Below are 17,137 nucleotides of genomic sequence, written 5' to 3'. Positions count from 1 at the left end.
CTAAGTAATAGTTTGGTGTGTGAAAGAAGGGATCTTTTACTATAAAAGTTGTTGTGGAGGAAATTCCAGATGTTTATGAGATGAAGTGATATAGTTGATACACCGTAATCAGCCTGATCTGAGACTAGGGAGATTTCATGACTGACTATCCTCTCCGAAAAGAGAGTAGGTCAGTCAAAGCCTAACATGTGGCTTTAGAAACTTCGAGTTTCCTGAATAATGATCTTTAGCTGAGATCTAAATTAGATCATGAAAGTCATCATGAAAGCAGAGTTTTCAACATCCCACACTTCTCAACAGATGGAGATTTAGCTTTGTACATCTGAATGATACAAAGCAAAAACACAGATTAATAAAAAGAAACTAGAACTGAAAGTGCATTTGCTTTTTCTCTTTAAAACTGAAATGCAACTTGACAACTACTGAGCGTCTTGTCCTCTTTGAAGCATTTTTTTTCACTTCCAGGAAGCTAGCTTGGTTATGTTTCAAAAGATGCTACTTTGTCGTGATCACAGTTCTTGTTTAATGCATAAATCTCACCCACAGGGTCTCTGAGTAGAGAAATCAGAATGATGAACTATAAAAGTGTTGCAATTTTGCAACAGTGCATCCATTGAAGAGGTTTATTATTTGTATACTTTAGGCAAGAGAGGCTCATATTGTTTTCTTCTCTGGCACCAAGGAATGACGATCTGGGGATGGACATCCGAATGTTAACTAACTTTCATAAGCCTACAGGAATTGAATGCATCATATGTTACTCTTGACAGCCTTGAAATATTCAAATGGTTTTCACCATTTCTTCCAGCCTTCAGGAAAACAAATTCTAAAGAGTGTGATAAATTAGAGTACATGTGTGTTTTTTTACACTGAGCTGTCTCTAAGATAATTTTAAAATATATTGCTTGTACACCACTATTATGTGCAAAACATGGATACACATGTATAGACATGATTTTCACTTGCTGCAACTAAAGCCTATAAAGAGACTTAATTACTTTGTAAAGCACTTTAAGGTCTACTAGTGAAAGTACCGTGTAAGAGCTAGGTATTTTTATTATCTTTTATTACTTTCTTCAAAAGACTGCCAAGGGCATCTGGGGTATTAAATGGTGTTCCTTCTATTAGAGACTAGTAAAAATGCAAATAAATAACTAAAGGAGTTTTTATGGATTTAATTACTTTTAGATATTTGAACAATTTAATTCCTGATGGAAATGTTGATGAACCTCTGTTTTATCACCATTAGTTACTCTATAGAGAGGCTTAAATAATTGGGGTTGGTTTTTTGATTTTTTTTTTATTAGATTTAGATAATTCATCTTGGAGGAAATCTGAAACCTGAAAGAGCATAGCTAATCAAATGCTCCAGCTTCAGTTACATGTGCAGCATGCAGTCCACAAACCTGTAACTGCAGTAATTGCTGTTCAGAAGTGACTGTGTAGTTTTAAAGTCTCTTGATGGCTGTGTGTATGGTTACCCAAGTTTCTAGGTTATGCTGGGTTGAATGATTTGAGGCACTGAAGTAAGTGTAAGTGCCGTGTCTTAAAAATGGCATCGATTTAAGCTGAAGCATTGAAACCACACTAATCTGAATCCTGCCACCTGCCAAACCAGTGGCATAGGGGTGCTCTCAGCGAGCAGCTGCAGTGGCAGTGTTGCCTTTTTGTCTGTGTCCTGCAGCCCCTTACCATGGTCAAAGGAGCATTAGGAAACTGGAATTCCCCGGGAATTCCTTTTCTTCTCCAAAGGATGACTTCAGTGTAGTGGCTTAGATCATCATATGGATGTAAACTTGCCTAGAGAAGTAAGGAGATCTGTGTGGTCTGGCAGCAACAAAGAGAGACTGTCTACGAGAAGGGCTCCCGTCCGCAGGAGCTGCGTAGGAGCTCGGAGCTCTGCCCTGCAAACATTCAGAGACCCTTCCAGGAGGAGCTGCTGAGGAGCAAGGGGCTTATGTGCAGTTGGACTTCTCTGACACTGGAGCTGCTCTTCTCTGACCATGTGGCATTGCTGGTGGGGCTTCTGCATCAGCAGGACAGTGCTGCTCTTGGGAAATTCTGGTGTGGTTTTTTTTCTGTTGCCTAAAGGAATTTCTATGTATTAAATTATGATGTACTGTAATTATAATTTGTTATAAGCTAATTGCACCGTTTTGTAACAAGCACTACTCTGGCTCCTAAACACAGGGAGAAGAAAAAGAACTGGAGTGTGGCAGCAGTCTCAGGTGGACAGCAGTGCTGCTAGCTGCCAGCTCCCAGCTGAGCCCCAGGTCTCACTCCGGACATGAGGGGGGATCCCCAGCCTACAGCCCAGGGCTCAAATCCCCCTTTAATGTACAATGTAAGTGGATACAATGTCAGAGATTTGGTTCTTTCCAGAAGCCAAGAAACTTTGTACTTTCCTCTGTGTGGACTTCATAAAGAGAGCAGAGTGAATTCTGGCTGATATTCATCAGCAATCCAGACACAAATTAGCAAGAATTTGGATTTAAATTAAACATGTAAAAGAATCAGCCTTACTGAATGCCATCGAGCTGGACACCCAATAGAGCATATTATGTATTAGAAAATATTTAACCTGTGACATGAGTAACATGGAAGAGCAAACAGTTTTGTTTTTTTTTTGATGTCTATTTAGAAATTTAAGATTAAAAGTCAAACTTCCTCGGGTACTTGCTTTAGTGTAGAGTTCAGAAATACCTTAGCATTAACATCTAAAAATGTATGCACAAAACAGAGATGTGTTCACAAGAAATACCAAGAGGCATATATTTTTAAGATATGTTTTTAACTAGATATTACATAAAGGGTATTTGTAGTGTTTATGTTCTGTTTGAAATACTTAGGTATTAAAGATTGTTATTGATATGTTTGCATAGCTTACATCAGGGGTGAATTTGAGCATAAATCCTTGCATTCAGACCTAAGAAATGGGATTAAATTTGCAATAAATCTGCAGAAGTCATGTTTGCATTTAAGGTCAAGCCAGCATATTTCACTGGAGAAGGTAGGTTTACTGGGTACAGTCAGATCAAGGCTAGGTGGCATTTATGCTGAAGGAAGACATCTGTACACCAGATTACTTAGCTTAGATGGCATATGCCTTTGTTTTTAAATTCTTAGGATATCTGTACTGTGTGGTATGTGTCCTTATCTCCTGCATCTGCACAGAGAAGGAAACTGCATTGTATAAAAGCTCGTCTGATCTATTTGTCATTTGCTGGTACAGAAGAATGTAGTATGTTGGATGACAGTGCTATTAATAGTATTAAGTTATTTAAGCTTTAATGGAGTGTGTGCTCAGGTGTCGTAGTATGGAAGAACATCTCCATAAACATCAAAAATTAGATGTGCATTAAAACTGTTAATACCACTGTTACCAGGCAACACATTAAATCTTACTATAGATTCTGTAAATGTGGAGTTACGTGACTTCTTGCCAAAGTATGAATGAGGGTGTAACTCATTTGCAATAGCAATTTGAGTACAAATGGTATTCTCTATGACTGGGTGGTTGTAGTGCTTCAGAATTCTTCTAAAATCACTACTTTTTTGTTTTTATCTTCTTCATAAGGAAACTGTCTATTTAGAGCAGAACTCCTATTGGATTACAGAAATTTAGGGAAAATCAAAAGGGGACAGTGGCTTAAGGTCATTGTTGAAGTACAGTTGAACTGGCTGCCCGGGGAAACTGACTATGCATACTTAGACTTTGCAATACATTTGCCTTAAATTTTTTCTTAGTACAACTTCACTCATGGATTGCTTAAAGCATTTGCAAATCTTTATTATTACTATTGTTATTGTTGTTATTATTATTATTATTATTATTATTTTAAATATCCTACAAATAATCTTGAATGTGCCAAGATTTGGGCTACATTTTTTTAAAAATTGGCAAATACATGCAGAGAAGTATGCTTTTAAGGTGTATGTACATTTCCCATGACTGCGGTGCAGCTAAATATGGGAATGCAAACGTACCTGGTTAGTGGATTGCAACTGAATGTACGCAGTGTCTGAAAATATTTGCATAACAAACATGTACTTACAGTAGTGAAATATAGTTACTAAAATCAAAACTCTCACCAGCTTATCAACGCACACAGGTTAGGAATACAAGAGAGAGTAGTTCTGGGATTGTAGCCTTCTAAACAACATTTCTTAAAAGCGCAATTTATCATTTAGAAGGGCCTTCCATCACAAGGCTGTTTTGCCACAGAAGTAATGATCTTGTGTATTCTGAAAGGATACAAATGAATTGTTCCATAGTTGTTGTGGAAATAGCTCTTTACTTAGCTTGAAAGCAGGGACAATGAAGGCTAGAATGGTGTCAAATCGGAACGAATCCTATCTATCTAATATCAATCTATCTTCATGCCAACAGATGCAAACTTTGCAATACGTCAGCTGGCATACAATGAATATGTTATATCGCAATGCTAACAAGCTTCCTCTGTGTTTTGGTGAATTGCAAGACACTACTGAGGGCATGGGAGCTGCTTGTTCCTTTGTAACTAGGAATGCGGATAAAACTGGTTACAATTAAAAACCTGTGCAATAGTAAGTTCAGCTTAGATTTGTATGAAGATAGATGGCTTTTTTTGAAAACTTTTTCCATTTTTAAATGGGTGATACTTAATGACATAACTGAAAACATTAGTCAAATCAAGCTTTTAATTTTAACATGAATGGCACAACATTAACTATGTTAGAATTTATCAACTATGAAACGTGTTCTTCACTCCAAATTATGACAGTTGTTTCAGAGTAAGCAATCCATTTACTGCTAATGCAACAGGACCAGTTTTATCCCTCATGTAACACCCAACAGCAGCCTGTTGGATTTATGTCAAACCCTAATTTTAAATTGAGGGTTTTTTTTTCTTTGAAAAACAGTTTCCTATTGCATTCTCCTTCCTGGAGACGGCTGTATAGTTTTGGAGCACTATACAATTTCACAAAAGCCTTGACAGCCAATGTCTGATCCCATTCCAGAGATTCATGCTTGCCAGCCTAATAAGAACATGGACAATTATTTTTCTTTTAATCACACTGGATTTCCCCAAGGAGCAAGGAGAAGAGTTACTTCATTGCCTGGCATGTGAGGATTTTGTAATCCTCTACTGCTGCTATTTCTGTCCTGGTGTTAAAATTCAGTGGAAGAGCAAGACTTTAAAACCTCGTCTGCAGTGCTGTGTAGGGTGTATATGTCAGTGCATAAAAACCATATTCTAAGATTCAGCTGGGTCTAGTAAATTACTCTTATTACAGTGCAAAGAAGGATCTAGCCAAAAAGAGATTTTTTTTTCATTTTGCTTCATTAATTTATTGCATGCTTTTCCTGAACTCTGATCTCTAGGCTTAAAATATGTCACCACAAGGGCAAATCTGTAGAAGGTACTTATAACATACCATGTGTATTTATATGAACTCAACAGCTAACAAAACAAAACTTTACAGTGTATTTATTAACTAATATTTGGTATGATTCAGTTATGTAGGAGAAGTTTTAAAGGCTTTCTGGAAAAAATAAATTCTGTGTCAGTGAAAGGTTGCTTCGTGGTCTTTTTAGTTTGAGCTTTTGAACAAAACCCTCACTACTGTTCTTACGCACCATTGTAAGCATAGTTTTCGCTCAAGAAGAAACTAATTAACCACTTCATGGTAGAACAGTGTCAGCTTCAATGCATAGTTACACCTACGAGAGTGGTCTAACTGTTCAGTACTAATCCTAGCAACTACTTTCATGTTTATTTTCTATAGTGCAAGTCCTCTTTTGCTTCCATAAGCAATGAATATTTTGAACTAAAACTCAGACAAGCTTGTGAAATAGTATTGGTTTTGCCCCTGATCTTCCTGCATCGTTTTAACTAAAATGACCATCTAGGTTTTGTAGAGCTTGAAAAAAGCTGTGCTTCACTTTAGAGAGAAACAGATTTATGCCTGCAGCTATCGATGCAAGGCAACTCAAATTAATATACTACTATGTTGCATTGCAATCTTTGAATTATATTAATACCTTTCACTTAGGAATTTTGGCATGCTTTAAAATACTGGCTGCTGGCACTTCACAAGTACTGAGTGAGTAAATAAGCATTATCGTTGTGTTACAGGTAGAGAAACTGAAACAGAAAGGGAAGAAATGCTGTCCATGGTTATATGGCATGCTGATGACAGAGGTAGGTCTACAACTCAGAAATAGTAACTACAGAATTCAAAGTAAAAGAGTGTGTTGGTGAAAGTGACAGGTATTTACAGTATTTTAGTACTTATGCCTATGCTTCTAACAACAGAGGAAAGGCTGCTCTGAGAATAAGCCCCCGTAACCATACTGCTTATGGGTCTGCGGGTAAGTCTTGCTGCTGCCTCAGTTTCAGCAGAGTAGTGGCTCACTGAGACTGATGGCGGTAGTTTAGAGTTTATGGAAGAGCAGCTCTGTTTTGCTTGGAAAAAGTGCTGAGAAGAAAACCTTAGATCTCAAGTTTTGGCATGACATGCCTCTGTGAAAGGAAGTAAAGGTAAGATATGGGTGCAACCACATCATTTTCCGTTTTTCTGCCATGCTTAAGCCCTCTTTGAGATGTTAAAAAGTCCAAAATCTAAATATGATTATTGGAATTTGTGAAACTAGAATAATAAAACATACTATTTACCTATAGACTAGGGAAGATTTCCTGCTGACACAAATTAAGCTTGAGGAGCTTCAAGGGTCCTAGGGGCTTTCTTGCTTTTGAGAGATGAGGTTTGATTAGAAGATCCAAAGTCCATTTGTTCACATAGTAGTAATGATGATACACTGCCCAGTACACTAGTTTGTTTAGCTGCCATGGGGAAGAATTTTACTTGAGGTCTCCCACACTACACTATAGAAAAGAAAGCTCCTAATCTATTTGACAAATAACAGCTGGAACCCTGGCCTGAATCTGTTGGTATAGCTCCATAAAACTAAATCAAGTCACTCCAACATACACATGCCAAATATCTTGAGCAGCAATAATAAAGTGGCTAGGTGGTAAAGAAATGTAGGAGTCATAGCACATTAAATATAACTAGTTGTGCATCTGTTAATGACAAACAGCAGAGAGGATACACCTTCATTGTATCTACTCTGTACCAAATACTGTGTTCAAAATAATGTGCATTTCTTCATTGTGTATTTCTCGGTCTAATTCTTCACTAGGAAGTCTTAACAAGGCTTTTTGATTATGTTCTGTTTCTCAGTCTCTTCTCAAATTGATTATAGTTAGCATGCCTAAATACCAGCTAATGAACAGCAGTTACAGGTAGATATAAAACTGTATATACTTGAAAGATTTTGCATAGGAAACATTACAGCCAGAAGGCTTTTTTCATTTAGAATTATTTCAGAAATTCAATGTTTTCTGTCCAAAACAGTTGATTCTTCTATAAAGCCAATGCTGTTTTATTAAATGAAGCCCTACCTCTTAATATTCACAAAATATCGTAACGTCAAATAATGACCAGACCCCAAGACAGGTTTTAAACTATTAATGATCTGCCACCTGGTGGCCTGACTTGTTTGAGTTGATGCACTTCTAATTTACAGTGATGGTAATTCTGCTGAAATCAGTGTCTTCAGTATGCTCCTTGTGGTTAGCGATCTTGGTGTGGGAATACACTGGTGTACACTCTGGTCCACTTCTATCCCAGTCCTTAATGCTGTGATGAGGCTAGACTTGTGTGATCTGTATGTAGTTGGGTCTGGAAAAACCCATAGGAAACTTCCTTTTGCTGAAGGAGGAGAAAGTGTTCTAACCTTGCTGTGGGTGACATCTTCCTCTACCCACATTCAGCTTAAATAAATGATGGTCCATGTTGCCTCCTGGGGGTTTTTGAGATGACCAATAATCTCCTTCTTGCCAAAGTTGTTATGTATTATTCTTCTTTATAACTAAAAAGCATTTCAGTAAGTGTTAAATAATTGAGATTTGTTTATATTGCTACCCTATCTTTTTCAGTTCCTCCTTATAGCCTGAAGACATGGCAGATTTACAGACTGGTTCAGTTCTTCATTTCTGGAAGGGGTTAAGGTACATTGCACCTGATCTAAAGCTATAATCATGTATTTTTCCAGGGTTATGTCTTATCCAAGACTAGAGTCATTTAAACTGGAAGGAAGGAGATCATTATTGAACGATTGAACGACTGTACTTTTAATTAAATATTTAGGGGGCATGGCTTGTATACTAGTGGCATAAATAAAATGGTAGGTCAGGTGTAAGAACTGTAGCAGAACTGATGCACAGATCTTGATACTTTCCTTGCATATACATATTTTAGGCAATTAAAAGAAGGTAATTTGTGATTTATCACTGCTCACACTTAAAAGATAAAAAAATTCCCCAATCATGAATCTTGTTTGTGTCATAAGATTCAAATACAGCAATAACAGCAGAACTCAGCATTCATGATGGGTATTACATTCTCTTTACAAAAATGCCTTGCAAATATAGGTAATTCTGGCCCACAGTAAATAAAAAAAAGTCACTACCATTAGAAATGCGGGTATACAGTGTAGTAACTGGATATTGTTCTGCATGTTGTGGAAATCAAAAAGCGCCTGTATTTTCCTTTGACTCTGCTCCAAATTATTGTTATTCAGTCTTTTAATACAAAGGTGGCTGGTGCTGTCTCTAAGTATAACTGCGTATTGTTGGTATGTAATTGTGTTTGTAAAAACCAGATAGGTGACGGAAATTGTATGTATATAACACAAATAAAAATTAACAAGCAAATGTCAATGCTTAAAATTTGGATATTTCACACAGAGAAGCAAGCACCGAGGTTAGTTGTTTGGAAAGGTAGGGAAGGAAGACAGGAAAACTGCAGAGAAATCCATGAAATAATTTCCAATTAAATACACAGTTAAAATGGATAACCAAATACACTTTGTGAATGGAAAAAAAATGTAGAAAATGATGTCATCATTTCTGCCTATAACAATTTACTTGGCTATATGACAAATTTAGACCAAAATGGGAAGATACTTTGTGATATGCATGTGATTATGTCATTACAGATACCGGGAAATTTGCATTATCTTGGTTGGATGGCTCTCAAAATGGTTATGCAACCAGTATGCACCAGTATATCACTAAAGAAGTGCTTTTCATTCCCCACACTGTTACTTTCTCTCCTTCAAAGAAGAAAGATCAATATATGAAACTGTGAAAATCAATACTACCTCCCCATGTAACTTCCTTCAGAATTAGAACTTGGACCCACAATTTTCATAATTTCACAAACTGGCAACTTGAATCTGATGAAGCTGCCTGAAGTTTCTTCTTCTGGCCTCTGGTAATTCCATTGGCATGGAGAAATAGCAAATGAGATAAGAAGGAATGATAGGAATCAACTGCACCAATTTTATCTGTCAAGAAAGTAGAAAGAGGGAAGAGATGCAGATAGAGCATACTATACTCTGACAATGTTGTCACAATGACTTCTCAACTTCTCCTGTAGGGTGTTGTAAACACTGTTGCCCGGATGCCATGCTATTTTACATGGAGGGGACTACCATCAATTCCCACAGCAGTGTATTACAGTCAAATGTGAGTATTGGGATATGTCTTTCTTGACAATCTCCTTTATAATTCAATTTTGTTTCTTTGGGAGAGATGTCTATGTGGCAGTTTTCAACAAATCATTTTTGCAAATGTAGATAAAAATGATAAAGTAATTTTTTTAGCAGAATCATCATGTAGACTCAGTAAATTACTCAGACTGTCTCTAAAGAGTCGGTCTTCTCTTCTACTGATATGTCATTCTTTATACGCCAGAAGAATTTTGTACTAGTTTTCTCAACAGTGTCTAGTTATTCCTTTATTTTCTACCTTAGCCTTTCCTACCATGGGTATGTCTCCTCTTCATTTTATTGTCACTTCAGACTTCTCACTGTTGGATATTTTATTCCTTCCCAAATCTTATTTCATAAGCTTGGCTAGTCTTTGCAAATTGTTATTCATAAATGTTGACCCTTTTCTGTATTTATTTTTGGTTGCGAAATGCAAGCCTAGAGAAGTCATTAATTTCCCTTCATTTTTCCCCCCACTTTTCCTGCTTTGTTTCATTTAATTATTTCCCATGTCATAGTAAAAATGACTTTTGGGAGGAAAATTGCTTTCTGACACTTGCGGCACTTTTCCTATAGTCCTGACTTTTCTCTAACTGAGTATTAATATTCAAAAAGAAGTCTGCAGTTAATGTGCTCAGATACATTTCACTGAGAGGTGGTCAAAGTTATTTTGCTTGGTGAGTTGTTCATTTGATTTAATGATTCTCGTTTACACTAACTCATCTTTACAGGGGTCTGGCAATATAAAGGAAATTTGCGTTAATATTTCATCTGGTGTCTTAATCGGCTGCTGATAAATATTAATATTTGACCCTGGAAATCTTGGATTGCATCATGTCAAAATCTTCCTGTTTCTAGGGTTTTGTTGTTCAGCTTCATGAGATTTTTAGTTAATCATCTCAGTGTAGAAATTCTTCTTCTTCTGCAGTGTGTATGAAATAAATGATATGGCTCATTTGGTCTCTGCATCCCTGAGATTTTAAACTGTTTGTACGAGTTGTGTTATTCATTAAGGACTTTTAATGTCAGCAGTATCCTGAAACTTCTGTAGTGTTTTAATTTTTTGATCATAGTTTAATACTACTTCTTCTCAGTCTAGCCATTTTTTTCCTCCAAAATTTGCTTTTGAAATCAAGCTGAAACTTCTTTGCATAATGACCACATTTTGTATTCTGGCAGGTATCTATTTATAATGACTAAATTAAAAAAACATATAGGTATGACAATAACTACGAAACCATAAAGAATCATTCTTTTATGTACATATTTTAGAAGTTCCACATATATTATCTTGAGATGTTTTCCACAGTAAGTTTTACACTGAAATAAAATCTCATTTGCATTTAAAATACATCTAGAGGAACAATCAATAGGAGTAAAATTCCAGCTGTGCAGCGACTTACATTATTTCCTCAGTGAAACTAATGCTTTATAGTGGCAGTAACATACAACTATATTTTGTGGTGATCAGAGACTGCAGTTTGTGCCACCTTTTTATTTTTCATTTTTAACAAAATCCTTTGTTAACACTGAAAATCTTAACTCAGATTCAGGGTAGCTATACGCCTGCTATTTTTATGGATTGAGCAAATTCAAAAAAAAAAAATGTCACATATTTATGAATGGGAAAACAATAATTTTGAGGATTACTAACATACTGTAAATTCATGTGGAACGATTAAAAAGTCTTTCCCCTTTCTTTTATTGGGAATCCGTTAGGGTATGGGGCACAATACCCCCACCCCCCTTAGGAGATCAGAATTTAATACTGCATTGTCCATGATGCCCATGAGTTGCTGGCATTTGAACACGTGTTGTATGCATTCATTTCAGATTTTTTTCATTTCTTTTCTACCAGACCCATGGAAGTTAGAAACCCAGTCTAAAGAAGCTTTGTGGGTGTTATATTTTCTCTCTTCCACTTAAAAGAACACTTGTGATCATATCCTGAGGGATATGCCAATTGATTAAAATCTATACTCTCCTCAGAAATCTCAGAAATTCCAGAAAATTTGCTCTGCCACTGGGTGTGTATTTAATATCTGGCAAATTAGGCTGGGACTGATCCTTTTTTAAATAAGGTGTAAAGACTGAAAGATACCTTCTGAATCAGGAGGAGATGCGGAGGAATTCATGATGTAAGTTGGCTTCTTTTGCCTAATTACGTATTGTATAAAATCTATGGATTTTGTTTAGCTGGTGGGTAACAATTTGACAGTTAATTATACAGAATGTAACGGAGAATAAACCTTAGAACGCATGGATTAATATACTCTTATTTCCTTTTAAATGTTTTTTGAAGGCATGAAACTAATTTGTTTATAAAAATATTTTTTAAAACCTTTCTCTGATTTTTGAGCACATAGCTGCAAATTCTGAAGTTAGTTCGAACCCAATTTCATTCAGTAAAGTTTCATTGTGAAACTCAGTGAAGATCTAAACTCTTCATAGCTGGTTAAATTTCTCCCACCGTTTTAGCAGGGAGAGTTCCTGAGACCCTGTACTATCACATTTGTACATCAAGTGCTAGAATCACTGAGTTTCTTTTTCCACTGATACTCTTACCTGAAAGTTGTACGCGTCTTTCTTTTGGGGCAGCAATGTAGTTATTTGTTATCACCCTTGGCTGTGGAAGTAATGTTGTTGAAGCACTGCACATTGTATGTGACCATTTGCAAGGATGTTACGGGCATGTGGTACATTTGAACAAAAACAAATGTGAAGAGAAATGTTGATCTCCCCTGACATTTTGTGACATCAAAAAGTCTGACTCTCTTTGGTTCCTTCTTCCCAAAATTCAGCATGTTCTGAATGCAGCAAGGCAAGCTGAAGTTAGTGTCTCACAAGCAAGCAGATAGGATTTATTTAGCTGTGGTGCTACCTTGTCCTCAACAGATACAAACCCAAGACTGTCAGGGACCCACAGCTGTATGCAGTGCTGTCACACCATCTTGTTCATTCAGCAGGATGCTTTAGCACACACTTAACTTCAAGTCTCTAATAAAACTGTATTTAAGGGTATGTATAAGAATGTGATTTTCAAAAACAGCCCAAACTAATCTAATTTTGGAAACCTATGGAAATTTGGCCACCAATTTTAATACAAACTTTAAGGCCTCAGTACTATTTGTACAGTTTCTCAGTAAAAGGGATTTGAGTGTACAGTTAAATTATTTGTTGCAGTGGATATATTTTGTTATGATTATTGCTACTATTTATAATGCTGTAGCAGATTAACTGAGAGGAGGCCCAGGTGCAGATGATTCATGCAGCCTATATGTCCGTGACCAGTTATTTGAATCTTACGAATCTTTTACTCTTACAGAATCATTCTGATGAAAATACATAAATGCTAATGACAGTCATAAAGAAAATATCCCAAAGTGCCGTGCCAATAACAATAGTTGCCAGTGTATTTCGAAAGCTGAGGGTCAATAGGCCAACCCTATATTTGACCATGTGTGTTATAACATCTGATGACACTTAAGTGTTCTTTTGCTGGGTCAGGAAACCTGTTCAAAGTTTTATTTCCTTCAGGAGTTGAGTGTCATATATTGGAATGCTGGAGAATTTTTCCCTGTATGTGTTCCTTATATGCATATGTAGCGACGATATGGTAAGCAATCCTTTAAGCAACAGTATAAGAAATAATGGTCATAAACCGTGCTATAGTTTAAACAAAGTAGAAAATTCTTTGGCTAAGTCGTCTGTGCAATGAAATCAAATGTTAAGGGCTGTTACATTGTGATCTTCGCATGCTTTTGCAATGTAAATAACATGTGAGGAAAAACGAGGATATATTTCTATATTCTAGGAATCTAGTGCTGGGTTTTGCGTACCTCTAGCTGTACTCAAAATAGCCAGAGGAAGGTGGCTAACTTGACAGGCTAGGGAGAACAATTAACGTTTAAGGACAGCCTAAGGTGAATCAAGGTGAATCGCCTCGTGGAGTTCAGCTACCCAGGGTGTTGACCAAGAGGGTACTACTCCTCTTATCTGAAGGAGAAAGGGGAAAATACAGAAAGTTTATAATGGGTAGGCGGGGGTGGGGTGGGGGTAGGGGGGTGGGACAGCAAGGAAAGTTCCTTTGAACTGAAAACATCAAATGCATTGTTCCGACATCAAATGATTCTGAACCAGCAGCCTGGTGAAATTGGTGTATTCCCCTGAGACTCAGCTTTGACCAGTGCTGTAATGATGCTGACCTCCGCTGTAAAGCAATTTGAGATCTACTGATGAAAAGTTGTGTACAACTGCTATGTATTGTTAAGAAGTCTGAGAAAGAAAGGACCATAAGACTTAGATTATACAAAAGATTTCTTACATGAAAGAAAGGTGTATCCCCCCACTTTTCAGTTTGCTATATGCATGAAAATGTTGTGTTTCATTATGAGTCTCTGTCACTTTGTGTGTCTCATTTGAGCCTTGGCAAGAAAATGCAGCATTGATGAGTAATAGCACAGACCATTAGCGAGTTACTAAATGAGTCTGCTGAGGGAGGTATGGTTGTTTACAGAATACTGCATCTGACAATACAGGAAATTAGAGGTTTACTTGGGAAGAATAAGGCTGGCAGCTGGAAACTCCTTATGTACTGCCTACAAAACTGTCTCAGGTGGTTGCAGCATAGCTGGGGAAGGCAGAAAACCAGAAAGGCTTTATAGCCTTCTGCCACCTACCAGTACAAAGCAGTGAGTTTGTCTTCAGTTGGATGAGTAAGTTTTAGAACAGGTCCATAGCTTGTGTGAATCAGTCTAACTTCATTGACTTCAGCATTTTACTTCTGATAATCAAGTCCCCAGATAATCTGATTTCTAGTTTTCTTATAGCAAAACTGTTGCCAACTTTCGCGGAGTTTCTCTTGGCTTGCCGTGGTGTGAATCAGAGCTCTCAAGTTTGGGAAGGAGACAAGTTCTGTCAATTTTGCTTCCTAAGTCTATGGACAAAATAATGTTCAGTCACTACTTGTTTTGTCATCTTGGTTAAAATTCAACCCGACATAGTAGTACTGTGTGGATTTACTGTTCCACTGCAGTTTGCTACAGTCTTTCACTTGTCACAATGCCTGTTTTTAATTGCAGATGTCAGGAATATACACAGTCAATATACCCTTTTTAAAGTTTAACTTAAAACTGAAATAAAAACTTCGGGGTTTTGATAGTAATTTATATTGTTTTGAAGGATTGTAGTGATAGAGAAATCATGCTTTCATTCCTAAACATAATCATTTTTCATTCCAGCAGTGAAAATATAGATAGCGTGAATAAACTTAATGATTTGCAGGATATCAATAGTCAGTGTGATCAACTCCAAAGCACCAGGTTTATGTGCCACACATAAATCATTTTTTCCTTTTTCAAGCACCAAACTTTCATACCCATGCATCTCCTCTACATTAACACAGACTCAAGAGTAAGAGTATGATATCTCTTTAATGGACAGTTCTCTGAGCCAAATGACTGTGGGACCTGGGGATATAGCTGAACCAGCTGCTTTGCAGAATTCTGTGAAGATTTGGTTTTGCTGACAACATTAGTAAGGAAAGTGTGTCTACCTTCATCTACACTGGCAAGACCCATATTTCTTTCACTGCTGAAATAATGGGCATCTCTGACCTTAGCTCGAAGCCTCATTCCAGTCTTACCTCTTCACATAGTTAAATTGTAACTGGCACCATCCTCTGATTCAATTTCGGGGAACCCCATCTGCCTCCAGTCTTCCTAATTTAGTAAGAATTGAGTGCTATTTAACACAAATGTCCAGGATTTCCAGAATACTCTGATTTTCTACCTGTGTAAATTCACTTACTCTTGTACAGTTATAACCAATCATATGCATAAGGGCATATTTTTAGGTACGAATTATTCTGGCTAAAGGCCCAGATTTTCAGAACCATCCATGTCCTTCTGCTTATGAAAAATGTGCATGCTAATGAGTATCAATATAGCTTGGAGATACTATGAGTACACCTACCATTGTGCTAATTTCAGACACTGACACCCCTTTTAAAAATGAACAATTCTGAGAAAGTGGAACAAGAATGTTTTTCCTAACTCTTTGGTTGGGTTCAGTCAGTCTATATCTTATCTTTTTAGAACCTTTTATACTTACAGCTATTTAATTGATGTTTTTTGTCTTCCCATTCCATTCAAATGTGACTGTTGGGAGGAAGTGGAATCTCAGAGCTCTTGTAGTTTCATTTTATTTACATTTCCACCTCTTAGTGGATCTACCTCCACCGTGCAATTATCACCAGCTGTTTCTGCAGTTCTCTATGCATCAAAATTGAGCGTTCTTTCTCTGTAATAACTCTACACTACCTGACAGTCCAATTTGGGCTTTGTTTATACCATAATTCATCAAACCTGGGAGATTCTTAAAGCTCTTGAAGAATTGCTTGGGATTTATGTAGTTTCATGGTACACACTGTGAGACACATCTTCCATTTTGTAGTGATTGGACATGTTGCTAGTGTGCATAGAAAGCTGAGAGTAAATTATGTCCAGGCACCGCTCACTCAACACGATGTCACAAATTATATAAACCTTCTGAAAGAAAGTTGAGTTATTTTGGTCAGTTTGTTCATCCTATAATCTAGGTTGGCCATTATGAGATAAAATGAAAAGTGACAAATTTATTGGCAACTTTACAGCTTTCTAGGAACTGGACTGAGACCACCAACTCATTTCCAGGAGGCCTCCAAAGAGCTATCAAACGAAAATGAGTTTTGGTCATTGTTGACCTGAGGCTAAGTTCTACTAGTGCTCTATAGCTGAACTGAAAAATTCCCTGTCCTGTTCCCAACCATCTCACCCAACCACCCTGTATAAATAATTGTTGATATGTGTTATTTTCCCTCCCTGCACTAAGATGAAAAAGTAACCACAGTCATATATCTGGGTACTGTGACAGGAAGGCTATAGCCTACTTTTATGTATTTCTTTTTTAAGTCCAATACTCCAAAAGTAATCAGACAAATGAGACTCTTTAATGGCTGATGATTGGATGAAAGCTTCACTGATTAAAGACCAAAACTGACGGAGTATCAATCACTGCTGTCTTTGATTAAGTACCTCACTAATCTCTGTCACTGTATAATGACTATCCTGGCAAACAGTCTGATTGCTGCAGGCAAATCATTTACATTAATCAAATAAAGTAAGAAAGATAGTGATGTGCTTCCCTGTTCAAGAAAAGATGCTGGATGTCTCTTGCTAAAAAAGCTAAATGGACAACAAACCTTTAGAAACACAACACTCACTGAACTAGATTTAATGCTCCATCTTCTAAAAGCGTCTATAAAGAGCACCAACTTTTGCTCTCACTGACCCAGTTCCACATTTCTTAGCTTGCCATAAGCAGTTCATCAACCAGTCAAATTTAGTAGGTAATGAATTCCAAATATAAGTAGCAGTTAACCTGAAATCACTACAAAATGACAGGTGTTAGACTTAAAGAAGAGGAAGGGACCTTCACTCTTCTGACCAGATCAAAGAAGCAGCAACATTGCCTCCTAGATATCTTTGTTATTTAAGA

At 36.9% G+C, this 17,137-nt stretch overlaps 1 long non-coding RNA gene across 5 annotated transcripts in view; it reads left to right on the top strand.

Moving 5' to 3' along the window:
- Positions 1 to 17,137, top strand: part of LOC106041348 (uncharacterized) — a 179,025-nt gene that overhangs the window by 116,311 nt on the left and 45,577 nt on the right. For all 5 annotated transcript variants that reach the window (XR_010825205.1, XR_010825203.1, XR_010825206.1 and 2 more), the window contains 4 exons: positions 2,191 to 2,344; positions 6,120 to 6,185; positions 7,986 to 8,057; positions 9,490 to 9,578. This is a non-coding gene — a long non-coding RNA (uncharacterized lncRNA). The remainder of the gene's footprint in view (positions 1 to 2,190; positions 2,345 to 6,119; positions 6,186 to 7,985; positions 8,058 to 9,489; positions 9,579 to 17,137) is intronic.

This window comes from Anser cygnoides, chromosome 16 (assembly GCF_040182565.1).
Source record: "Anser cygnoides isolate HZ-2024a breed goose chromosome 16, Taihu_goose_T2T_genome, whole genome shotgun sequence".
Classification (NCBI taxonomy): domain Eukaryota; kingdom Metazoa; phylum Chordata; class Aves; order Anseriformes; family Anatidae; genus Anser; species Anser cygnoides.
This window is presented reverse-complemented; position numbering and strand designations above follow the sequence as displayed.